The 26314-nt window shown below is 43.4% G+C and overlaps 1 long non-coding RNA gene across 2 annotated transcripts in view; it reads left to right on the top strand.

Moving 5' to 3' along the window:
* Positions 1–26314, top strand: part of LOC126511289 (uncharacterized) — a 127146-nt gene that overhangs the window by 64931 nt on the left and 35901 nt on the right. The window contains exon 1 of one of the 2 annotated variants that reach the window (XR_007594648.1): positions 18338–18570. The exons of the other annotated variant lie outside the window; for it this stretch is intronic. This is a non-coding gene — a long non-coding RNA (uncharacterized lncRNA). Of the gene's footprint in view, positions 1–18337; positions 18571–26314 lie in introns of those variants that run through there. 2 annotated transcript variants of the gene reach the window in all.

The raw sequence follows: 26314 nt of genomic DNA, 5'->3' as shown, positions 1-26314 counted from the left end.
CCTCTCCTATCCAAAGAGCAGTCATGGTTCCCTGCCCTGTGGAAAGTCCAAGGTCCTCCCCCCTCCGTCCATGTCTAGGAAGGTGAACATCCAAACTGGCTAGGCTCCCATCAAGCCAGAACATGAAGTAGGATCAAAACCCCTTGCCATTGACCTTGGCTTCTCATCAGTCCTCATTGTTCGCCATGATGAGAGAGTCCGGTTTTATCCCATGCTGTTTCAGTCACAGTCCAGGTGGCTTTGGTGAGCTCCCAATAGATCAGCCCCACTGTCTCAGTGGGTGTATCCTATAGCAATACTGACGAATATCTTTCATATCACCATAGAACCTTCATCTGGGGAATTACTTTTTGAGACAAGGTCTTACTCTGTAGCCCAGGTTAGCCTAAAATTCACTATATATCTGACTTTTAACTTGAGGTAATCATCCTGCCTTGCCTTCCCGAACAGTAGGATTGCAGTTGTCTGCCGCAACACTTGGCTTCTAGAAATATCTTTGTAATCACTCTCACTTCATTCTAGTCACCTGATTATTCCCTGAGAATCAATCCTGACTCTGTGCTACTTCTAATAGACTGCCGCACCTTGCTAGATTCCCATATGACATCTCTGCCCTACCCCACTGCTCTCTCACTTTCAATATAACATCCATTACCTTCTGAAATATTTTTAGCGAGAGGCATGTATGTGTGTGTGCATGTGCTTGTGCGGGTTTCTCACTATTCCTCTAGAATGGAAGTCCCATGAGAACAAGGGTCTTACTTGTCATTGACTGTCGAAATAGGAGCGGCAGGGCTGCGTCCCCGGCACCCGGCCGCCCGCATGGCTAGTTTATACCCAGAAATAATTACACGGAAACTGTATTCTTTCAAACACTGCCTGGCCCGGCTAGGTCCAGTTTCTTATTGGCTAGCTCTTACATATTGTTCTAACCCATTTCTAATATTCTGTGTAGCCCACGAGCTGGCTTACCAGGGAGGATCTTAACCTGCATCTGTCTGGAGCGGGAGCATCATGGCGACTCTTACTCAGCTTCTTTTTCCCAGAATTCTCTTCTGTCTACTCCGCCTACCTAATTTTCTGTCCTATGAGGGCCGAGGCAGTTTCTTTATTAATAAGAAATCACTCCCACATCAGTGGTCCATTTCCTCCCTCAAGGTCTTCCCTCCTAGCCTCTACCACCTCCTAGCAATGTCAAATGTTGAGAATCCTTCAAGGGATTAATCTATTGATCAAGCCAAGGACCTCATGATCTAATTGAGTAATGTCATCACCAACTCCATTGACTTCCCTAATACCCTAGGGATTTCCTAATTCAATCAAGCTGACAATCAAAATAAATGACGTTGGAGGCCCTTTCCTGCTATATGTGTAACAGGGCTGTGGAATCAAAATAAGTTCCAGTGTCAGCCATCACAAAAGGTGTGGAAGCCGCGACTCCCTTCCCTCTACTCTCATTGAGTCCAATGCTTCAATTTCAGATTCTGTCCTGTGCCTGCTATTTCTTGCAGCAAGCCGACTTTAGTGCCTGTATTACACCCGCCAAAGCAAATGTAAAGACAGTCTAATGTAAAGACAGCCTGTTAGCCAGCTTGGCATGCATCTCAATGCAATGCCCCTGGGGGACATATAAGATCCCCCTTCCATTTCTCATTTTTCCTACTGTAGTTTTCTTCAGGTTGGCATTGCCCCAAATATCACTGGAGATATATANATATCCACCTCCACAAATACCATTCTGCCTCTGCTACACGAGACTAGACCTTACATTTGACTCCAGCACAAACCTACAAACCAATAAAAACACTTAAAGTACTAGCATAAGACCCTTTATAGGGAATGGGGTAGAGCCTAGGGATATTTTATTTGACTGAACTACGGTAAGATAGTCAGTCCTCACACAAATCAGATTCCTTATACTATTAGTTCTTATTGATCACATGCCTCAGTAACTCTGTATATCCCTAAAGTTTATGGCGTGTGTGTGTGTGTGTGCTGTGCATGTGTGTGTATGATGAGTGTACACATGAAGGGTTCCCTTGCCAGTGTGTGTGCATGTGTCGAAGCCAGAGGTAGATATTGGCTTCCTTCCTTGTCATTCTCTACATTATTTTTGAGCCAGCTTCTCTCACTGAACTTGAGCTGGCTAAACTGGCCGTCCACCAGAGCCCTTGGGATCTCCCTGTCGCTGCCTCCTGGCATAATCGACCGCTTTAGACTCCTATGTGGGTTCTGAAATTTTCAAATCGGGCCCTCATGCTTGTTATTCACGGAGCCATCTTTCTAGGCCGAGATTTTATGTTTTTAAAGCACATTTTCTCCCTCACATACTTACAGATTTCTTCCTTTTCCTAAGACAGAGAAGTTAAAAGTATCATTTTACTAGCAAACCTAGAGAACACACAACAGTTAAAAATCCCTCTAATTTTACCATCCTTAGATATCACAGAGTTGCTACTATTTCTATATTGTTATCATTCTACACCTTTGGGATCCTTAAAAATAGAATTAGGATCATACTACAGTAGTGCCCCCTTATCCATGGAGATATGTTCTAAGATAGCCAACTAGTAAATGCCCAAACCTCAGATAGTTCTGAATCCTGTACCCAATCATGGCCATCTGGCAACAGCCAACCTGATAATCATGATGGTTTTAGGTGACCAATGGGTGAGTAGCGTACACAGGGTGAATTCACAGGACAAAGGGATAATTCATGTCCCAGGCAGAATGGAGCAGGAGGGCATGAGCTTCATCAAGATACTCAGAAGCATATGCAATTTAAAACTTGTGAATTGTTTATTTTTAGAATTTTTCATTTCGTATTTTTAAACCATGGTTTGCTGGAGGTAACTGAGTCTGCAGAGAGAAAAAGGAGACCACTGCAGTTTTTTTTTTACTTATTCTAAAAATATTAAATTACAATTACATATTCCTTAAGAAATTAGTATTATTTTGATTGAAGAATTGCAAAGATAAGAGAAGTAAGATTATACTGTAGGGAATTCAGAGCAGCTTTTGCCACTCTTCTCTTAGAAGGAACCCTGGAATCTCCTTCTGAGACTGACTCCTGCCTGGTGAAGAGCCTGACCTACAACTAGGAGAGAAATAAAAACAATAAAACAAAACTTGTGGGCTGATGTTTTTCAATTTCCATCCTTCCTCAATGTAATGGGAGCCCTTTGCCTTCACTCCTTGTGAGTAAGTGGGCAGTTGCTATGATTGGTAGGGTATGTGTGTCCCCGGAATACAAATCATATCTGTCTGTCACTCATTGATTCTGATGTTAGTGAGATTTCTAGCTCTACAAAGTGATTCATGGCTAGCCTGAACTGGCTTGTCCGAGTCCTATTTCAAGAGAATTAGGAAAGGGGATTTATGGTGACACCATCTACCTATTTTCCAGGTGGATGATGACAGCATTTTATTTTACTTTATTTATTTTTTATTTGAGAGCAGCAAGTTCGGCTGCTGTTCATTTCCCTGGAATGCCTTTGACTTCCGTGTGTCAGGATCCCTTCAGGTAAGAAATTAGCTAACCAGCTTTATTTTGGCAAGAGACTCAGGCACAAAGATCTGATGTAATAAGAAAACATTAATGGGAATGTCTCTCAGAAGCATATATTTGCTTTTGGAAATTATACACTAATGCCAATAGGTTTGTTAGATAAGGCATCCTGCACATTGAGACCTTGAATGAATGTGGTCCCACTGACCCTTGACATTTTGCTATTTTAACAACTTCTCTGTACTTAGATTGGGAATAGAAATGTCAAATTAGGCACCACAGGTACAATTATTCATTTGGTTCAGTGGGAGCTGAGGCCAACGGTGCGTTGACAATCTGACAGGGAAAGCTGGCTGCCCTTTTGAGATTTACTGCCCAGTTCTTCGGCTCAAATTGGATTGGGTCAAATTTGTACCGAGTTCACTTTGGTAATAACAGGAAAAGTGTCGAGACTGGAGGTGCTCTTCTTGTGAGTTGACACATTCCATGCGCTTTCCCTTCCTTGCCACCCCAGGCCTCTCACAAGCCAAACTCAGATAAGGCATGTGCACATAAGGAGACAGAGCTACCCCATTCTCTCCTCAAGCCCACAGGACATACTGTTGGTGCATTTGCAGTCATTTGACGGACACCACATACACACAGACACACACACATGCACGCATGCACATACACCCTCTTCTATCCTCAAGCTCACAGCACACACAGTTAATGAGTTTGCCATCATTTAACTGACACACTACACACACACACACACACACACACACACAGGGTGCATCATAGTGCCCCCTGAAAAGTATGTAATTAACAGATGTCTCTGCTTTACAATTCCCTAGTTAATGGTAATTCCAAGAGCACCTCACCAGGATCTGACATTTCTGCAATCAGTCTGGGCTCTCATCTCTCTCCTGCTGCCGTTCCCACCAGGAATGAAGGTTGCACTTTGGAGAGCTGTGAGTACCTCTGCCTCACCAGGGAAAGGCACCATCCAGACCTTCGTTCACGAGGCATCCCCTGTTCCACACAAGTCACTGGGCAACGTCCAGGATTCGAGCCCCTGGGACTCTTTCCTTCTGAGGTCTCACATTGTTCTGCTGTTTCTGTGCCTCTTTAGGCGTCCCAGAATTCCTACTTGGAGCCGAAGGATCCATCTACATATTGTAACACTTCTCAACAGAACAATCAGGAAGCTCTTCCCAATTTCCAATGTCCAGTTCACATCTCAGGTCCTTCAGGAGTCCTCTCTTGCGACCCTAAAGGCAGTTTGTCTTTTTTCATTTACAAGTATAATACTCATCTCTAGCAGTGATTATGCACAGACTTTCTTTCTCTTTCTATGAATCTATGCAGAACATTACAGAAATGAATTTTGTTCTCTTTACATTCAGATTAGCGTTGACTTGTCTATGAATAATCTGGTACTGCATTTTAACACCAAATTTATTCATGCTTGCTCAGAGAGTTGAAGAAAAACAACTGTAGGCTGTAGGGAGGGTATGTGAAAACATATCTCTTTCTTGAACACACACACACACACATTTCCCTCATAGTATAGCATTGTAAGTTCAAAGGCAATATTTTTGCAGGCATCTTCCCTTTATTTCTACCAGCATAAAGTCCACTGGCTCATCTAATGGGTAGTAGCCCTGCTGAATGCTGACCTAATTCCAAAATACAATGAAGATATAAAAAGAAAATGTGAAAAAAAACTAAAGATACATTCCTATCAAACATCTCTCCTGAAGATGCGATTGGGACACAATGTCATGAAAGTGATTGAAGGGTCCGTACAGAGAGTGGATGCCCCCATCTTTTCTTCATTAGTAATCCCTGATGAGAGTTCAACTTGCTCCACCGTAAGTTCTTTACATTTTTACAAACTCTTGCTGCACAGCCTTGAAGATGAAGAGAACGGCGAGACCTGCCATGATGTTCATTTGAAGGTCTTAGGATGTATCAGGTGCACGTGCTTGTTAGACGTAGACAGGAGCAGAGAAACCATCATTTTCTTTAATGCTCCTGTATAAAGGAGGCTCTTGAGAAGATACCCCGGTTGGAGGAAGAAAATAACACCACAGTAGTATCAGCTGGACTGGAAGAAAGCTTCAGTCACTCCAGTCAAGACATTCACCAACAGAGACAAAAACAAACCAGCGGCTGTTCATGGGTAGTTAGGGAGCAACAACGTGCAGACTGCTGGATCCAGATATCTTTTAAATTCTAGGATCTGGGGGAGAGGGGAGGTAGGGGTCAGCAGGGAGGAGTGGAGGGAATGGAAACTGTGGTCAGGAAGTACTGTATGAGAGAAGAATCTGTTTTCAGTATGTATATTATATACATTAGGTATTTAATATCTAACAGAGCAGTGCTGAGGACAAAAGCACTATTCATAACTGTGGTGTAACAGAAGGAGGAAGAGGTCTGAACATAGGCCACATTAGTCTTTCAGGACCACCAGGAATTAGAAAGAATTAAAAGGCTAAAATGCAAAGTCCCAGAACTGTTCCTGACCCGAGACATTAAACATTGGCTTCGCCGGCGGATTCCTTTTCCGTCGGCAGGGAGTCAGACTGCTTCCAGAGTTACCCCACAAGCTCATCGGCCCCTCTAGACTTCACCTTCTGTAAATTCCCCGACCTGGGCTTTGCTGTTCCCAGATCTGTAGTAACATTTACTTGTTCTTCCTTCACCTGGAGGGAAAAGTGTTTTATAAATATGGTAAAATTTCCACGATGAGGATACAGAAGTGGTTGGGTATGTTTCATTTCAGGAGGCTTTGGGTTTGTGGGAGATTCTGAGGATTGAATTTATCCTTAAGTCCCTTTCTGTAAGCCATTTCCTAACATCACTTGTATGCTTTCTGTAGAGTAGCACTTATATAGTCGTAAATAATGAGAAAAACACAAAGGGATGTACTAAAGAAAATATCATCTGGAAACTCAGTAGTGAGGAGATTAGTTGCTGAAGATGTTGGATATATATTAGTAAGCCCAAGATATTGGTATATTTCCATATGTGTATTTTAGATAGTTAATATTGGGATGTATATGTATTTTTCCTCCTTGTATCTGAAGTCATTATATTTTAATTTTTGTAATGTCCAATTATGACACCTCATGATTGTCTATGAATGGTCACACACACATATATTTGATCTGATCCATGTGACAGGTCTGTGAAGTAGGCACATTTGTCATTTTACATATAAAGGAACTGGGTTAAAGTAAGATCACGTGGAACCTTGCTTAAGATTTCATTACAAGTAAATGCAGATATGGCATTTGAACCAAGTCTGAGTAATACTGTGGCTCAGGGGGCTTAAGCTTTAGGCAGTATTGTCTGACTTCAGTTACAAAATCAGATTCCATTTCTTGTTTTTTAAGCCATGAATTCACACAAAGAACGGAGGGCTTACACAGTGATTGTGCTGGCTTCCCGTACTATTATTCTCTTCAATGGACATAACAAGAAATTCCTTAAGCTCTTAATAGTCTAGCCATAGTTCCATGGATCTCTCAACCCTCATCAGAGAAGTTTATGTGTATTCAATACATGTTGATTATACAGAGACCCACAACTGGTCAACATACAGAGAAAAAAATACAAAGACCGTTTAGTGTTCCTATTCAAGATTGACAGCTACATCACAAGGGGGTGGTAATGGTGGTGGAAAGATTATAAGAACCAATGGTAATGAGCATGTGTAGCAAAACAGTATTTGCAGGGCATTATAGTGCCGCTGCACCTGAGAACTCATGCCAGCTCTGACTGCGTGCAGAAGGCCTGCCAAGACTAAGACAACTGAACTCCCAGCATGGATGAGAAGGAGCCCTTGATGCCCTGCCCTAGCCCTAGTGAGGAACTATTGGCAGATGTTGGCTGCGGGGTGGAGGAGGAAGTCAGTTTTCTTCAGAGATGCAGCCCCTGAGAGGTAACACACGTACCAGTACGTCTCCATATGCCCCTGCGTATGAGTAGCACTGTGCAAAGGACTCAGTGGGCTTAGGGAAAGAGCACGCGGAGGGGGGAAGAACAGAGGAGGAATTGGAGGGAAGGGAAAGGGGTGCTAATTTGATCAGAAAGCATTGTAAAATTCTCAAACAATAACCAAAGGAAGCAATGATCAGGAAGGGCTTAGATGGAAATACACGAATATTGCCAAGTGCTGCTTCTACAGTTGAACACAGCTGACTGCTGGCCCTGAAAGATGTGGCTAAACCCCACGTCTGTCCGGTACTGACATCACTCATACATATGAATAGATCTTCCAGTAGAAACAGCGGCCTGTTGTCCTTCTGCCTTCTGAACCCCACAAAGTGCCACTTTCTGAGTATCCTCAAATGGACATGTGAGCCCTGGAAATGTGAGAGATGACAGAACAGGAGAAAGCTGAGAAGAATAGGGAAGGAAACCAAGTCCCTGTGGATAATGGGCTCACAGGTTATGAGGCAAATTGTGATTCTCTGAGTATCCCCCACCGGCCCATGGCTTAGCAGAATAGAGCTAGACAGGGAAAACTAAACTGAATACTGGGAGGAAGAAGGTGATGTCAGGGAGAAGCCATGTAGCGCCGCCTGAGACAGACGCCGGAACTTTACCCAGTAAGCCACAGCCTCATGGTGATACACAGATAAATGGAGATGGGTTAATGTAAGATATGAGTTAGCCAGAAATACGCTTAAGCTATTGACCAAATGATATTGCAAATAATGTGGTTTCCGTGTGATTATTTCAGAGCCAAGCAGCTGGGAACAAACACATGGCCTCCTACAACACCCCACCACAGTATATATATCTAGGTTATAGCCCCTGTGGCTACACATTTAATTGGCTCATCCCCCCCTTCCCTTCTGCATGCACTGTAGCAACTTATCTTATTTGATTTATAGCAGGAATGATCTGGTTTGTGGCTTCTGGCCCCTTAAGCATGTATGCTGTCTGCAGAGCCACTTGGGGGCAGCACCAGCTCACTGCCACTGCAGCTGGGGCCCACCACTGTGATGCTGTCTCCCAGCAGGCCTCGTCATCTTCTCATAGCTGCAGATCCTCGGGTTGCCAATGGATACCTCCAACCAAGCTTCTTCTCCCAGGTGACGACTTCTCTACACTGTCTTCTATTTCAGCCCTGAGCACTGAACAACACTGCCTTATTTGGGAATAGCTTCTTTGGCCTCTGGGTACTTTTTTCCCCTTTGTAAGAAGGCTGCACTATGGGTGGGTGGGAGGTGGGTGCTTTCTTGTCTGCCATTCCCTTATCTCAATCTCCTTTCTGTCCTCTTAGAATCCCTTTCTTCATGAAAGCCAGCTCATGGGGAAGGATGCCAGCTCCTGCCAATCTCACACCTCTGACAGATGTGTTTATTGACTGAATCCTTCAGTGCAGAAATTGTCTCCCTACCTCGGGCTTCAATGACAGTTTTGAACAGCACTCTTTTCCCACATGAGTTCTGTAGAGTGTATCTCTAAAACCTAAATTACTGTAGAACAAAGAATGATGGTTTTCACATTGCAATGTGTATTATTAGCAAGTTGATCCCCAAAGTCGCATTGGTTTATATTTTAGCAGTCAGTGACAATTCTTGAATTTATTCCTTGGATTGCTATACTCTATGCTGCATACTTCCTAGACATCATAGTGTGTGTGTGTGTGTGTGTGTGTGTGTGTGTGTGTGTATTCCTCAGTCTGCTTTTCTAACCACACTAGCATGAGTCATGCCTCAATTCTTACATAAGTGTATCCCTGAGAATCTAAAACACTGTACCTTCCATATATATGTGAGGAAGGCAACATGCCTGACATATTTTCTCAGTTGACTATAATTGTTATCATTGCAACTGTTGGATGAATTAAAAGCTTTCTTCCAAAGACTGAAGGGATCCAGCACCAAAGAATAGGTTTATCTGTAAATTACCACAAGTCCAGAGTAGTAGTTTGTTTTGCCTTTTTCTCCTTGGAAATATATGTCAGGGGTCATTCAGGCCAAGGTGGGTGTAAAATCCTTGGAACTCAGGCTCTTTATTGTCTATTCCCAGGGACATTTTCCAGAAGTTGCACATGTAATCTCAAAGTGTAGTAGTCTTGGTAGGCTCATTTCTCACAGAAGGTTGAAGAAGGCAATCTTTATTCCAAGCGATCATTTTTCAACTAAAAAAAAATGAGGAAAGCTAAATAAAGAACAGGTAGAAAAGAAAAAATAGAAGTGTCTATTCTAGAATCATGGAAGTACAAGATGTGATATCTGTTCTTGAAAATTACTCATGGTTTCCTTTTTTCCTAGAGAGCCTATGTTCCCCTTTTATGTAGTAAACACAGTGGTGTGGACAACGGACTATTTTCCCTCTCCTTTAATTATAGTCTGCTTTCCCATTGATATAGATTATAGCTTCAAGATGCTTAAAATTCATGTTGGACTTCAAATGGCTGTAAGTTCTCACACCCTGCTTTCTGCTCCAGTCACACGCCTCCGCACGGTGATCAGTTGATCTGAGAAGAAGCACTCCAAGCAGCTAGAGAGTCGCGAGTCTGCTTTCTGGGACAAGAGAAAAATGAAAATACATCAAAATCTCAGAAAGCAACGAAAGAAATCAAGAGATGAGGAGTAGAAGACAAGCAGTCTCCACGCGGGAGACAAAGAACGAAGAGAGAGGGTATCCATGAAAAACATCTCAGTTATAATAATTTAACTTTCATCTCCCAAATCATAGAAGCTAATGTCGGCAGCTCATGTGGGCTTTAATGGAAAACACACACCGGTAGGTCTATAGACTCAGGAATTCAACCTCAAACAGTGCACAACTAGTAAGCAATTACTTTAATATAATTTTCCTAGTTACTTTTTAAATGAGTAAAGACAAGTTTTATAGATTAGCGCCATATGCAAAAAAAAAACCAGGCTTAGACCCTAGGAGTCTTGGATTCTTTCTCAACAGCCATAGTTACTGGCAAAGGTCTTTCTGCTGCACGATTAGCTGGGTCAAACTTTCTGCTCAAATCCCACATCCATTTTCATCTCCAGCTTTCTCACCTCTTACCCAAGCTACATAGACACTGTGTCTTCCACAGAGGCATTTTTTTCTGACTATACTTGATTCTCAGTTTGCATGCATCTACTGATTGATGACTTTTACCTACTTGCCTGATTTACATGTGTTAGTGTGACTTTAAAAATCTGTATACCATTTATCACTATACGAAGTAAAAGCAGAAAATGATAGGTGTTGGTCAGGGTGTGGAGGAAATGGAAAGCTCCCATTGCTGGTGGGAATGTGAAATTAGTTAACTCCCATGGGAAATAGTTTGGCCGTTTCACAAAGAGCTAAGCATAGAATTACCATATGATCTAGGTAGTGCACCTGGGAAAAGGATTGAGAGCAAAATTTGAACTGATGCTCACATGCTGATGGTCACCATAGCATATTTATAAAAAAAAATCCCCAAATAAAAACAATTCAAATACCCAGCAACCAATGAATGGAGAGACAATGAAAACATTATGCCAAGCATAATAATCTAGACAGGATGTAACAGATCTTATTAGTCTGTTTCTAGTAGCTAAAACAAGCAAGTTCACAGAGGCAGAAAGGGGTTAAAGGGAGGAGAAACTCGGCAGTTTTAGTGCAATAAACTGGTAGTTTTTGTTTTGGATGACAGTGAAAAGGTTAAGGGAAAAGATCATGCTGTTGTTTGCATAATATCTGAACATAATTAATAACACTGATTTATACATTAACAGTAGTTATAACTTTGTTATATATATTACCACAAAATTATTTATCTTGATCTTTTAAAATACTTATTTATGTTTATATGCCTTGAATTATGTGCACTTGTATGTACAGGTGTGCATGCTGCAAGCACAACCATGGATGCCAGAGAAGGCATTGGGTGGCCTCCTCTATGGTCCTTTTCCTATCTTTGAAGTAAGGTCTCTTAAGAACTAGGGACTCTGCTTTTCTCAGCTAGAGTGGCAGCCATCAGGAGCCAGGAACCCCCCTGTCTCTGCTCCCACTCCCTTCAAAGCTGGTTGCTAATTTGTATGAGATGCCTGGTTTGTATTGGCACTGGGATTCAAGCTCTGGTCCTTGCTGCACAAGTACCCTTCATCACTGAACCATCTCTCTAGCTTCCATTGACTGTTCACATGTGAATGGGTTCCACTGAGTAATTTATGATGAATTGTTCCACTATCTCATTTAATACTGGCGGCCTCTTGAATTGGACAGAATACTAGCCATTCTTCCATACAGCCCGCCCAATCCTGCTTTGATGCTGATAGAGCATCCACACCCTAAGGTGAAAAGACAGCCTACAAAGCCCTTACATTCTTGGCTCAACCGTCCTATGCTGATTGTTTTAGGGATTCAAGGCCCAGGAAAATCTACCAAGGTTGACTGATCTCTACAAGTGCCCCTACTGTGGTCTGGTTCTGAATGGCCACCACCCCACTGCTCATTTGGGAATCTGAAAATCTGTTTGAACATTGCTTAAGGGGTGTGAATTCAATCCACAGAAGGTTAGGAATAAATTTAATATCAGAGTAAAGGAATTCTTATTTAAGAAGATGAAGATGTACAAAAAGAAAATACAACAATCAAGGATTTACCTACAGTGGATCTATGACTCCCAAAACTGGGACAGAAAGTGAGATACCCAGGAAAGCAAGGACTTAAGACACCCTGGGACTTGTTGGATGAGGTCTATGGCATTACAAATAATTGGAAGTCAATTTTATATCACTTAATCCTCACAATAATAGAGGAGAGGGGATGAATCATCCCAATGTTTTATAATTCATCTGAGAAGGTCAAGCACTTAACTAGGGTCACACTGTCATCGGGACCAGCCTGAAAATAGAATTCAGGTATCTGACTGTAGGCCAGGGCTCGTTCCATGATGGTGCATCTGGCTGCTTCTGAGAGACGGCGTCTGTTGATGCCCAGGAAATGCCACACAGGAGAGGGCTGTTTCTATTCTAAGCTCCAGGTGGGGGTAGCGGCAGCCAGGGGCATGTGTGGGGATGCCATCCTGGATTTGGAGTTCTTTTCTATGCCTGTGCCACTTCAATTGGCACAAACAAGGCATAGCTGAAGATTAAATGTCCTGAACATTATTAGCCCATTAGACGTCTTGACACCTACGTCTAGACCGCTGCTGTTTACAGTCCTCTTCAAGTCCTGCCGGTCAAGTTTCCAAAATGCTCGCGGAGCATTGTCTTCTCTCTTACTGTAATTCCGCAGGGAGAAAATGCTCTCATTTATTTTGGGAGAGAAAAGAATGTCTTTTTAATGTATAGCTCAAGTTTCTAAGAGGAGAAAAAGAGACCCATTTAGCATTCTATCCCTGCCCTGAGCTTGTCCAGTCTGCCCATGACATTCCAGGCTGAAGGTCCCATGTCCTCTCCTTAATCCAGGGTAAATTGGGCAGTCCTGATTTTCTGTACCAGGTCCAAGTTATCCCCATCTGACCCTGCTGGAATAGAAAGCTTGATAATAACAAACAGCAGTCCTCGTTCTTAACAGAGGGAGATGCCATTTAAAATTTAAATTAATTGATGGTTTATTTACATTTGCGTGTGCATGTGTTAATGTGTGTGTTCTGGTGTGTGTGTATGCCACAGTACAGATGTCGAAGTCTGAGGACAATTTGTGGGAGTCAGTTCTCTCTCTGTGCGTCCCAGGAATAGAACTCAGGTTGTCAGACTTTGTGGCAAGTGTCTTTACTGCTGAGCAATCTCCCCAGCCTGGAAAGGCATTTTTTTTTTTTTTTTTTTTTTTTTTTTTTTTTTTTTTTTTTTTTTTTTTTTTGTGGTTCTCTCTGCCTGAGCACGGCAGTATTGATTAGGAATTCCTTCCTTCTCCTTGGAGGAGATGAATCACAATCTGTGGTTTGATCTACATCCTTTGCTCTGCGGGGTAAAAATGGAGATGAAAGGCAAAGGATTTTAGGGTCTGGGCTCCTTGTGGCTGAGATTCCAGTTCCCCTAGGAGTGGAAGAAAGCAGCTGAGGCTGGCTGGAGGTGAGAGGAGACGGTGGTGCTACTTATTTTTGTTAGCATGAAATTGGGACTGGCCTATTGCCTCAGGGAAACCTCTCCATGTTTCCACTGAACATTCTAGAAAAGCTAGGAGAGAAGGGTGGAGAAATTACCTACAAGGTCAGTCAGTAAATGAAGTGAGGTAATTAAGAAGAACCAGCACCAACCAGTTGGTCCTTCATTTTTCTTGGCAAACTGGGTTTGATGCCCTTGGCTAGTTTGAACCCTGCCCATCGCAATGGGCTAGAAAAGCACTACATTAGCAGAGGTCAAGGCACTTACTGCCACGCCATGCCAGTGTGGCCGTTTTCTTAGGAAGAAGAGTTCGCTGTCCATGGTAAGACGATTTCCGTCTTGCCATCGGGTACTTTCTGCTCTGGCTTCGCCATTTCAGGACATGATCATTTGACAGCTCCTGCGGGGTGTGGGGAGCAATCTGATAGCGGTTCAGCCTTCACTGTCTCGGAGGGAGTTCCATCCCGATCCCCGAGAAGGTGAGCTCTCTCCGCTGTGTGTGCCAAGCTTATGTAAACTGCGGCTGTGGCAGCGCTGCGGCTGTGCAGAGCTGCGGGGGCGGCACAGCGCTGAGCGCCCAGCACTAGGATCTGCAGGCGCTGCAATGCTGCAGTGCAGAGGCTTGAGGAGCCCGCGGCGGGGTCCCACCAAGAGAGTGATGAAGCCCAGAGCCCTAAGCCTATAATGCTCAGGCATGGGAATGGGGGGTGGACTGCCTTGTCGCGGTTTGCTTGTTGACGATGGGAGGGGTGTACTGTGTGAAGGAGAGTGCTGAGGACTCTGGAGTACATTCTGCTGGAGGAATTGGGCTAGGTCCTTCTGGGCGCGCTGCTGCCCTCTAGGGCTTAGAGCATAATGACAAGAAATAGGACAAGGCCGGGATAATAAAGCCTCAGTAGAACACAGAGCCTGAGAGCCTTGGGGGGAAACGCAAAGCTGGGCTTGTTTTTCTGGAGGTTCGCACACCTATCGCCTCTTCCCCTGCAGCTGCTATTCTGTTTTAGGGGAACAAGGTGTGGAACATTTCGTCTGGTTTCTGCAAATCTGAGGCGGTTTTCAGGAGGGCAGAGGCTATCTGTGCACTTCAGCGTTTATCCAAATCAATACAGCTGCTCTCTTTTTAACGCGGCAGAGAAAGCTTTCCATTAAATTTACAGCCTTGGCAACAGCAGTTCACGTGGCCCTGACTTGCTTGGTGTTGGGAATGTGGCTTGACTTCCTGCCTCATCTGTGAAATGACCTTTTATCTTTTTCTGGCACTTTTTAAAAAAGAAAATGGAACTGAAGTTGCTACAGTGAATAATGATGTAATTTAACAGCTGCCAATATTAAGTGGAAAATTTGTGCTAAAACATGCTTTTTAACACGGTAAAATCATGGCTCACATACAAATGTAACATGACTACACGACGGAGATTTTACATAACCCAATAAATAATCAGGGAATGAGCAGGATATCAAATGAGCTCAAAGGAGAAGTAGGAAGAACACACACGTGCACACAAACACATAATGCCCCACAGTGGGATGAAGTAGAATGTTTGAAATTGCTTTTGTATTTTCACAAGATGAAATCGAATCTGTGCCAGACAAAAATATTCACTTTACAGAGGAAAAGTCATTTACTTTGCCATTAAATCTTAAAACTTAACTTCTAGTCCTTCAGGGTTGTAAAATTAATAGGTAAATTACAGCAGCCAGGGTGCGCAGCCTATAGATTCAGTCCCAGAGAAGCCTCTTGGCCAGCGCCCACGCTGCCGCTGAACAGGCCTTCATTGTTAATGATGAGCTGGACGATATCATGACTTTGGACTTGGAGACAGAGGTATAGTCAAAGTGAAAAGCACACTGATGATGTGACTGGAGGAGAATCTGCAATTATTAAGTTGCTACCTTAAGAAACATTTTGGGTATCTAGGAGCCAGACCACCATCACCATCCTCACGATGTGAGGCAGTGTAGAAATCTCTGAAGTTGCGCTTTGCTGATTGGCTTAGAGAGATACTGTTATCTGTTCATTTCTTTGTAAGCATTGCAGCCTTCAGAGAGATCTTGCCAAGGTATGGGGGATCCAAGGCAGGGGAGATTTAGACCCCAGACAGATGAATCAGTACTAAGCTAGTGGGTCACAAACTAACGTAGCTTTCTCTTCATTGAGTCCCTGAGCCATATTTGTGCTAACATTTCTAACCTCTGCAGTCCCCATTGTGTGGATCCTGAGCTGCACCCACACCAACACATTTGAATTCCATCCCCTCGGTATTTATATTAGCGCCGGCAGTCTCTGTCATGGAATGGCAGAAAAACTATTGTGACTTTGCATACTGCTTTGACAACAACTATGACTCCAAGAGGCACTGAACATTAGACCGATTGAGACCTTTGGGGAAGTTTTCTCCTAGCTTTACAAACCAAGCCACAGTCACACTGAGTGTCACTCACAGACTGATGGACATGATGACATTCAAACAATCAGTGGGCTGAACTTTTACTTTTCTTCCTTGTTTTGAGATAAGACCAGCTAGTTCCTCAGCACCGCCACTGGGAGGACTGGAGATGAGGAGCGGCCGATGGGCAGAGAGTTACAGTGCTGGATGATATGACAGAGCTGGGCGAGAGCAGAAAGTGAAAGAAAACACACCCTGATAGATCAAATATGATATATGCATGGACAGGCCAAGCGATCTCTTTCCCTTGCTTGGGTCACATAATTAAGTCTAATGAATGGAAACCGATCGTTGAGGGAGTTCAGAGCCTATTTTCAGTTGTCATGATCCAAAGGCAGCAATCAAAATGCAGATGAGCTATCGCTGTCCTAGCCCAGGAGAGGCACGGGTTTCTCGCTAATGAAGGGAGAATGGCAAATGGATGCTTGTCATGCCTTCCCTGTCTCCGGTGGCTTCTCAGAGTGGCAGGACAGGTACAGAAGGCTGGCAGACATTTCATGTGCTGAAACGGTGCCACCCAGTATCGACTGCCTTTCTCCAAGCGAGTCTGAGTGCTGCCCTAATGCTGTCTTCTCTCGCTGCTGGGAAAGAGGCAGGGAGCCAAGGACTCTCCTTTCTCTCTCCTTTGGCCCTAACCTGACCAAAGCTAAGTGGCTTTCCCAGAGTATGCGAGCGGGCCATGGAGGACCGTGAACCAGAAAGGGCGCTCCGGGGCATACAGTTTGGCAGCGTTAGCCATCCATTCTCACTCTGACCTTCAGCCTCAATAATTAGAGCCTTCTTGTCTAACTGAACAAGAAAGATCTGGGGCAGTGTGGGACAGAATTAGAAATAACCCACCGGGTGATCCAAAGTCACCCCAGTGAGGACAGCCTTGAGCTGTAGCCTAGTGGAGAAGACCAGGCTGCTGGGGGCAGGCAGGGCCGTCCTGAGCTGTGTGCTTGTTTGTTTGTTTTTGTTTTAACAGAAAAATGGCTCCCAACAAATTCTCTGACATGCAAGTCATCCTGGGTGAAATCGAAGTGTACCCCTTCCCCAGCAGGGATGGTAAATTAACATGCCGTTGCCACCGCAGCTGTGGGGTCACCACTCAGTCTCCATCCCGTCCGTCCCGGGAGAGTTTCCTTCTCTTCATGCCAGCACTGCTATATTTAGCTCTTCCAGCATGTGCACTGTCTATATTTAGTGCCTAAAAGTCAGAGTGCAGCGTGCAATTCGTCAAGCTATCGGCCATCTCTCCATTCCATTCGCACATGTGGAAAAATCCTTCCAAGAGACTGCCTTGCTCTCTGGTACGTGGGGTGGTGGTGATGGCGGTGGAAGCCATCCTAGGAGTGACAGGTTGAACTCGTCGGCCGGAGGGGTTTCCCGCTGTCTCTGGTGTGCAGTGATTGCCTGAGAGTGCCAGACCCTGAGCCAAGAGTCAGGGGATGGGTGCGGCTCCGGAGGGCAGATCCTGCTGTGCTCGTGTGCTCCCTGTTGAAATCACAGAGAACTGGTCATGGTTCATTAAGTCTCCTACTTAGTTGCCACCTTTTGTTGCAGGATTTCCATGAGACTCTTCAAATAAATGAGGGGCCCTCCCGCTGTAGCTTTTCCTCCATGACTCTCTACACCAGTTCCACGTCAGACTTCAGTGTGCAAACAAATGGCTTGGCTCCGACTTGGGGTCTCTGGTGTAGGCCTTTAGTCCTATCTTTCCAGTGAGCTCACTGGAGGTTCCCGGACTGCAGGCTGAGCTGGTGGTTCTGTTGTCACCCCTGGTTATGTGCTGTCTTAGAGCATAAGGTGGTGGTTCTCAACCTGTGGGTCATGACCCCCTCGGGTCATATGACCCTTCTACAGGGGACGCGTATCTGATATCCTGCATATCAGAAATTTACATTGTGATTCATAACAGTAGCAAAATTGCAGTTATGAAGTAGCAGGGAAATAGTCTTTTGGCTAGGGGCCACCACAACACAAGGAACTATATTCAGGGGTCACAACATTAGGAAGGCTGAGAACCGCTGGAAGGGAACCAGAGTTGCTCTGAGGAAGAATCAATGCCAGCATCCCTGGCTGGAAGAGAGCACAGGTAGTGCTTCAGGAGGTGAAAGTGTAAGTTCACTGGTGACAGCATTTCTGAATATGTGCTGAGTGTTCCTCATTTCCAAGTCCCCCCACTACTGCCATCAGAACTGCAGGCCAGTGTGATTGCAAGTCTAAAGCGATGGTTTCCCCATCCTGGCACAAGACAAGAAGACTTAAGTTCTTAAGTTTTGACTCAGGTCCTGAACTGCTCACATTTTCCCATCTAGAGACTTCATTTTCCTCGGAATAAGAACGGCTGCAGAGGCTCACTGACTGGAGGTGAGGTAGAGACCCACATTTTCCTTTGGAATAACCCATGAGAAAGCTGCCTGAGTCTACGAGAGTAAACAGCACACCGGCCGTGAGTCTACAAGAGGCAATGGCGCACTGGCCATGAGTCTACAGAGTCCATAGCACACTGGCCGTGAGTCTACAAGTGTCAGCAGCACACTGGCCATGAGTCTACGAGAGTCCACATAACAGTACACTGGCCGTGAGTTGTTGTATGGTGTGTGTGTGGGGGGGGCGCTTGTTCATCCCTGCCACCCAGCTAACTTAACCCAGAAATAACCACACAGAAACTGTATTCATTAAATCACTGCTTGGCCTATTAGCTCTAACATCTTATTGATTAACTCTTACACCTTAGTTTAGCCCATTTCTGTTAATCTGTACATCACCACATGGCAGTGGCTTACCAAGAAAAATTCTAACCAGCGTCTATTTCAGTTGGAGGATCAATGGCATCTCTCTGACTCTGCTTTCTTTTTCCCAGAATTTAGTTCTGTCTTCTCCGCCTACCTAAGTTCTGCCCTATCAGGCCAAAGCAGTTTTCTTTATTCATTTACCAATACAAGCAACACACAGAGGGGACTCCCACATCAGTGAGTCTACAAGAGTCAACAGGACACCGACAATAGAGTGGGACAGCTGGGCGGTGGTGGCGCACGCCTTTAATCCCAGTACTCGGGAGGCAGAGGCAGGCGGATCTCTGGGAGTTTGAGGCCAGCCTGGTCTACAAGAGCTAGNCTTCCTTTCCTTTCCTTTCCTTTCCTTTCCTTTCCTTTCCTTTCCTTTCCTTTCCTTTCCTTTCCTTTCCTTTCCTTTCCTTTCCTTTCCTCTCTCTCTCTCTCTCTCTTTCTTTCTTTCTTTCTTTCTTTCTTTCTTTCTTTCTTTCTTTCTTTCTTCTTTCTTGTGTTTGTCCATCCGTCTGTCAGTCCATATCTTTGTTTCTTTTATTCATCCATCCATCTAGCTAGCTGTTGCGTGTGTGTGTTCATCCATTTGTCCATATGTCTGTCTGTGTGTGTGTCCCTGTCCATCTGTGCAGAAGCATGGGGGTTAAAGGACAACTTGCAGGAGTGTTTTTTCCCCCTTTATGTGAGTTCTGGGGATTTAACTCAGGGCATTAGGCTTGGTGGCAAGTGCCCTTATTTGGTGAGCCATCTCATCAGCTCCTGCCTTTGGTTATTAAGAAATGATTTTAGGCCAGGCGGTGGTGGCGCACGCCTTTAATCCCAGTACTCGGGAGGCAGAGGCAGGCGGATCTCTGGGAGTTTGAGGCCAGCCTGGTCTACAAGAGCTAGTTCCAGGACAGGCACCAAAGCTACAGAGAAACCCTGTCTCTAAAAACAAACAAAAAAAAAAATAGAGTGGGACAAAATGAAATGCGCCATTCAATTAAGGAAGAGGAAGTGACTGCCATTGAGAGGTGTCAGAGGGAAGGTAGTTGTCTTTAAACATTCAGACAAGGCCCTCCTTTGGTTTGGATATTGTGGGAACACAAATGTGTCAGGATTTCTGAGAACCACAGACAGAACAATGAAATTTCTTCACTTTTGTTGTTCCAAGCACCCAGCTTGTAACAGCCTATAACTCCAGCTTTAGGGGTTCTGATACCTTCTTTTGTCCTCAGATCCTTCGGCCCCTTTGGGTACGCACAATTATGTGTAGATACACACACACACACACACACACATGTGCGTCCTCATGTCCATGCTTAAAAATGAAATAAAATCTTGGTGTTGGAGAGATGATGGCTCAGTAGTCAAGTGCCCTTGAGGGTCTTCCAGAGGACCAGAGTTTGATTCCCTTAACCCATATGGAGGCTCACAAACATCTGTAATGCTAGTTCCAAACACTCTTTTCTGGTCTCCTTGTGTACCAGACATATACAGTGGTACCCAGACATTCACACAGACAAACTGTCCATATACTTAAATAAAATAAAATAGTTTTTCATGAACAAATAGTTTTAAAGCTTACTTTAAAATATAAATATCTTCTAGTATTTAACAGGTCAAGAAAATAATATATTGATTGTATATGGTTATAATACTTTTATTATTTTGGTAATACAGACTAAAATATTTATATGCCTAGTTCTTTTACATTCACAGCTTAGCACTCTTCTTTGTAAAGCTTTAAAAGTTACAGTACAAAATCTGTACATGAAGGATTATGGAAGAAGATTCCATTCAAAATAATAATTTTTAAAAAATAAAATCTTGCCGGGTGGTGGTGATGCATCCCTTTAATCCCAGCACTTGGGAGGCAGAGGCAGGCAGATCTCTATGAGTTGGAGGCCAGGCTGGTATACAAGAACTAGTTCCAGGACAGGTTTCCAAAGCTATAGAGAAACCCTGTCTTGAAAGACCAAAAATGAATGAATAAATAAATAAATAAATAATAAAATCTTAAAAATAATGTGGGACAGAATTATTGTTGAGAAAGTTTATGATATGTGAATATAGTACCTAGGGTAACTCAGCGTGCAGGGTTTTTTTGAGGACTAATAGCCTGGTTATTACATTATGAAGCTTATGGTGCCTTCTGAATGGCCGAATAAAGATTACCTTGTTTCTTATCATGAAACTTTAGTAAATGTTGTAGTATCAAGATGATTATTATTTCTTCTTTTACAGAAGAAGTTGAAATAAACTTCCAGGCTGCACCATTCAAGCACAGACAGCATAGTTTGGCCCAGACATGAGACACAACCTCTGGTTCTGTTGCAGAAGAGCAGGACAAGCCATGTGTCCAACACACTTCCCTCTTGGAAGTAGATGGACGATTTAACCTGTGGTCATAGCCTTTTACTCCAATTCTTTACTTCTTAATTTTCTCTTCTAAAAAAGGCACTTAACTGTTGCTCATTATAAAATACGAACTGTGGAGTGAAGAAGGCCATGCTTGCTATTAACTCAACAACAACAATAACAACGACAATAACCACAACAAGCCCTAGAGGACATATCAAACTCTGAATTCTTTGAAGAATTAGGAACTAGTCAAGGAAGGAGGGATGAACTGAGTAAAGAAGAGGTCATTTGCTTATGTTTTAATTATGCTATGCAGTATACAAATAAGTTTCAGGTAGGGTAGAGATGGGATAAGATGAGATCAAGTCAGATAGTTACACCAGACAGACTCTTGTGGCTTAATTGTGCCTGAGAGTTTGAAGCTTATACTAAAGGCTGTAGGAACCTGGCAAAGGGTGGAAATCGGATCAGTAGAAGCAGTGGGGACAAGGATTACAAGGGAAACTGAACCCTGGGGAAGATGTTAGTGACCTTGTGGAGCAGTGCTCCAAGACCACCCGAGGCTGAAGTGTAGTCAAGGAAAATAAAGGAAGAAGAATCCACAGATTCTAATGATATAACCGATCAATGATACATAAAAGTTGACGGAGAATAATGAAGAGTCTCACAGGTTTTGGTGTCTACAAAAACTCTATGAGGTGTATATGATTTGCCAAGACTGTCTTATGAGGATTTGGGACATGTACTTGCATGTACCTGATGATGAGCATCTTGCAGAACACCTGCACCTGCTCGTGCTTTCTAATGCTCTTGATAACCTGTTGGATTTCCATCAGGTTGGCCTTCCAATGACATGGAAAACTTGTAGCTTTGGAGCAGAGAAGCGACACAGCCTCCTGACATCTCAGAAGATCACTCTGGCTATGGATTAGTAAGTAGACGATAGATGAACAAGGATGGGGGAAAGGAGGCCAGTCTTTGAAGTGACAGGAAAGATACTGGTGTCTTTGTGAGAGTTAGTTATGGGCATGAACTGATTATACACAAAGGTCAAGTAACATGTGACTAAGAATACATGTAAATCTATAAATACTGTAAAACTCCACAATTTAGCCTATGCACTGAGTCTCCAGCATGCTTGTTTGAATCCTAGTGTTGTCTAGTTTCTTTAGTACCTGGGCATGCTTACGTATCTGTTTCACAACCTAAAATATTAATTATTTTGTTCCTCAATTTTCAGTATAACAATGTAAACATGGCCCTGATATTTGCAATAAGATGGGTCCACTCTTGGAAACATTGATAGTTCTTATTGTACTGTAGATTCCTTTCTAAATTAAAATACATACTTCACAATAGTAATATCGACAATTATATTTAATAAGAGAAAATTATGTCCAGAATTAAATTTTAAGGTAATAATGTTTGCTTGCTAACAGTTTGCTATAGGTATTATAGTACATTGGGTTACTCTCTGAATATGATCAATATCAGAGACATTTTCAAATCATACCTCCTATTATCTTTGGCATATTCTCCTACTAAAAATGATCTATATTCCATCAATCCTTTCTACCTTTCTGGCTCATTCAAATGCATGCCCTTTCTCCTACCCAAAACTATCTGTTTCAGCTGAGCCTCGGAGATCTTGTTTCCTCGGAGGTTGGACAATAACTTCCTATATTCTATTTTCAGCCTCTTACTTTATCTCTCTGTGTGAGTGAATTCCCTGTCAAACTGAAGCTACTGTCATCAGCTACCCTGTTTTTTAACTTCTGTTCATGGCCAAATTTTTCTGCCCTTCCCCCTCCATTTTTTTTAAAATAATATTTTATATAAACTGCCTCCATTTGATCACCTCAGATGAACTCTTCAGTACTTAAGACTTCTGGCCCTGCTGTCTCTTCAAATGTATCCTTATTGTCTTTATATCCACTTTTTTGCCCATTCATATGAAGTAAAGAACCTGGGATTTTCTCTGAGACAGGAAGCTCTTTGAGGGCTAAAGCAGGAAGGATATGGTGCTACTTACATTTTGTTAAGGTTACTCTGAAAGCTGTGAGTCTGTGCGAGTAAGAGACCAGCAAGGATGCTACAAAACAGTATGGATAGGCTGGACCATAGCAGCCCAGACGGGGGTGCTGGAGGTGGTGAGAAGTGATCAGATTTGTGGGATATTTTGAAGATATAGAGTTGATGGGACTTGCAGGTAGAGTAGAGATTAATGTGAGAGGGGAGACCAGGGTGATGGCAACATACAAACAAAAAGGTAAAAGTAGTATTTGCTATGTTGCTATGTGGCTGACCTATTACAGATGGTAAGAACATTGAATTTTACTCTGTGACATGCGATGAATGAAGGTTTCTAAGCAGACAAATGACATGACCTGACTTACACATTAGAAGATCATTCTAACTGTTGACCAGCAAGTGGACTTGAGCAAGGCTGGAGGGAAGGAGGTGAGTGAGACAGCTGTATAGCACGTAGGAAAGGGTTAGCGGTGCGTGGAACTAAGGCAGTGAGAGCGAAAATGGTAGGACGCGTTCATGTTCTGGATATCGGAGAGAGAAACTGACACCTGTTGCTATGGAAGAAGGGAAGAGGTGAGAAGCCAGGGATTATTGAAGAACAGAGCTATAATTCACTGGAACTGAAGTGTGCAGAGGACAAGCAAGTTTGAGGGGACCACAAATTAAGAATTCATTATTTTTGATATGAGAAATTTTGAATGCCTTTTACAAGTCTAGCTATAGATCGTCATTAGAAGTTATATTTATCAAGATGGAGGTTAGAGGAGTTATTAGAACTGAGCTAAAAATCAGAACATTATTGGGACAGATGTAGCGCTGAAATCCACGAGAACAGAGAAAGATCACAAAGTAAGCTCAAATGCTGAGAACCTAGGGAGCAAGTCCTGGTTTCATGTAATTTTAGACAATGGTCACATAAGTAGGAACCAATAAAGACTGGGAAAGAACATCTAATGAAGTGGGTAGAGGACCAAGAAAGAACGATAGTGCAGAAAACAGAAGCTTCAGGAATAAAACCATGACCCTCGGGGCCAAATGATGCTACTAGGTCAAGAAAGATCAAGTATGAGAATTAATTTCTTATTGTGTGCATGTGGAGATGGAGGAAATGAGGGCTGAAGTGGGAGGAAGGCTGGCACTGAAGAGCTTCACAAGAGCAGTTTTCAGGGGTGCTGGGAAGCACAGTCTGAAGGTGGTTGTTATTATTTGAGGGGTGAAGAAATAGAGCAGGAGCTGGGGGTAGAAATGAAGTTGAGGGATGGATTTTGAACTATGATAAACACCGTGTTTGCTCATAGGAAAGAGATGAGCCATTGGGTGGAGCAAAGCCCTTGAGAAGGTACCAGCGGACAGAGGTGTAAATATAGGTGGACTCCAGCTCGTAGTGTAGAGGTACACACACTGTAGTAGGAGGATCAGGCTGCTCATTTAAGTGAAGCTGTGGGTAGACTGTTAAGTGGGAGCCCGCGGAAGCTACTTTACTGATGACTTCTAATTTCTGCGGGAAGCCAGAAGCTGGGTCAACAGCTGAATCTGAGATAAGGGGTGATAGAAGGCAAGAAGAGCAAGGTGCTGTCAGGAGGGAGGCAGGGAGGGGATTGATCTGAAATAAGATGGAAGGGGAGCATACAGGCGCTCAGGAGGTCAGTCACATGACAGTCAGCCTGTAGGGTTAGAGGCAATGGGGTTAGGGTGGGGGAAGGGGGGAGGGACCAATTTCTCACTTTTTTTTATTTTTTTTTTTTTTGCCACATAAAAAGCACTTGGGTCTTAGGGCTGTTTACTCAGATTCTGTCCTGGATGAGAGCTGTGTACTCAGATTCTGTCCTGGATGAGAGCCAAAGGTCAAAGGCAGAGAGCATTTTCTTCGGGATGGCTGCTCTTCCTGTCACTCAGTGCGAATCTGGGAGGCTGACCTTTGACTCTGCTGCCATTTTAAGCTTTCAAAAGTGTCTGAAGTCAGGGCAGCAGACAGCAGCAACTCTGTGTAAGATGACCGCTTCTCCTTATACCGTAGAGGACTCTGGGACCCTCAGAATCCACAGCTCAGCAGAGCCTGGTGTGAGAAGCACTGGATTTGTTTGCCAGAAGCAGTCAGATTTGTGGCTTTCTCCTAAAAAAAAAAGTATCAGGAAAGGAGAAAAAGTAAAGTTTACTTTTGCCAAGAAAATGGGCTTAGGGTAAAGATTGTCCTTTCTCCCCTCAAATCTCATAAGGTGCTTAAGACAGATCTGTTTATGATCTCTAGTCTTGATGTGTGTGTTGATGTCTTCATCTCTCTAAGCAGGAATGATAGTAAGAATAATGGCTTTGCAGTGTGGCATTAATACCAGGACACAGTTGAAATAGCCTGTCAGATGGCAAAACTCCACACAGACTAGAATACATAACGATACTGATGAGTTATTTTTATTATTGCGATATGACTAGGGCTGAACTAATTCCTGTCCCTCTTTTCAGAATGTAAAGGAAATATTATGTAAGTAAAGAACAATACTTAATGGCGTGATTGATGTGGTTCTTCCACAGGGGTGGCACCTGTGCCCATGAGTATATCACAGCGGTGATGTGGAGATAGTGGGTGACAGGAGGATTGTGGTGTCACATGAGATTCTTCAGTCAACCCATTTTACCTTAAAAAAAAAACCCTTATTTTTTTAAAAAAATAAAATTTATTTGCTTAAATAAATAAAATTTATTCTTGTCTCGCTATGTAGCTCAAGTCAGCTTTGAATATTGGATCCCCTTATCTTAGGCGCTCAAGATTTACAGGCATGTGCTACCATGCTTAGCTAGAAATTTACCTTTTTGATGTGTGAAAGGGATGAAATAATATCTCCCCTTGACCACTGCAACTGAAGAATTAAGTAAAGCTATGTTTACGACGCACCTTGGATGACGCTAAGTATGCCTGCAACAATGCAGACTGTGATGGGGAATCTTGATTCTGGAAGTGGAATCTTTGCTTTTCAGTGTGGTCAGAAGTCCTTTTCTGGGTAGGGCCAGTGTGCTTATAGCCTCTGCAGGGCTCCATTCCAGACCATTCCAGTTTCTTCTTCTGGGTGCCTATTACGCTTTGTTCGTGTTTCTGTTTCTTCAGTGAATTTTTTTTAATATAATTTTTTATTGAAAAAAAAAAAGATTTCCGCCCCCTCCCCGCCTCCC

The sequence above is a fragment of the Alexandromys fortis genome, unplaced genomic scaffold (genome assembly GCF_014885135.2).
Source record: "Alexandromys fortis isolate MF-2015 unplaced genomic scaffold, M_Fortis_MF-2015_v1.1 scaffold_97, whole genome shotgun sequence".
NCBI classification, from domain to species: domain Eukaryota; kingdom Metazoa; phylum Chordata; class Mammalia; order Rodentia; family Cricetidae; genus Alexandromys; species Alexandromys fortis.
The sequence above is the reverse complement of the archived record's forward strand: the minus strand, read 5'-3'. Positions and strand labels throughout refer to the sequence as shown.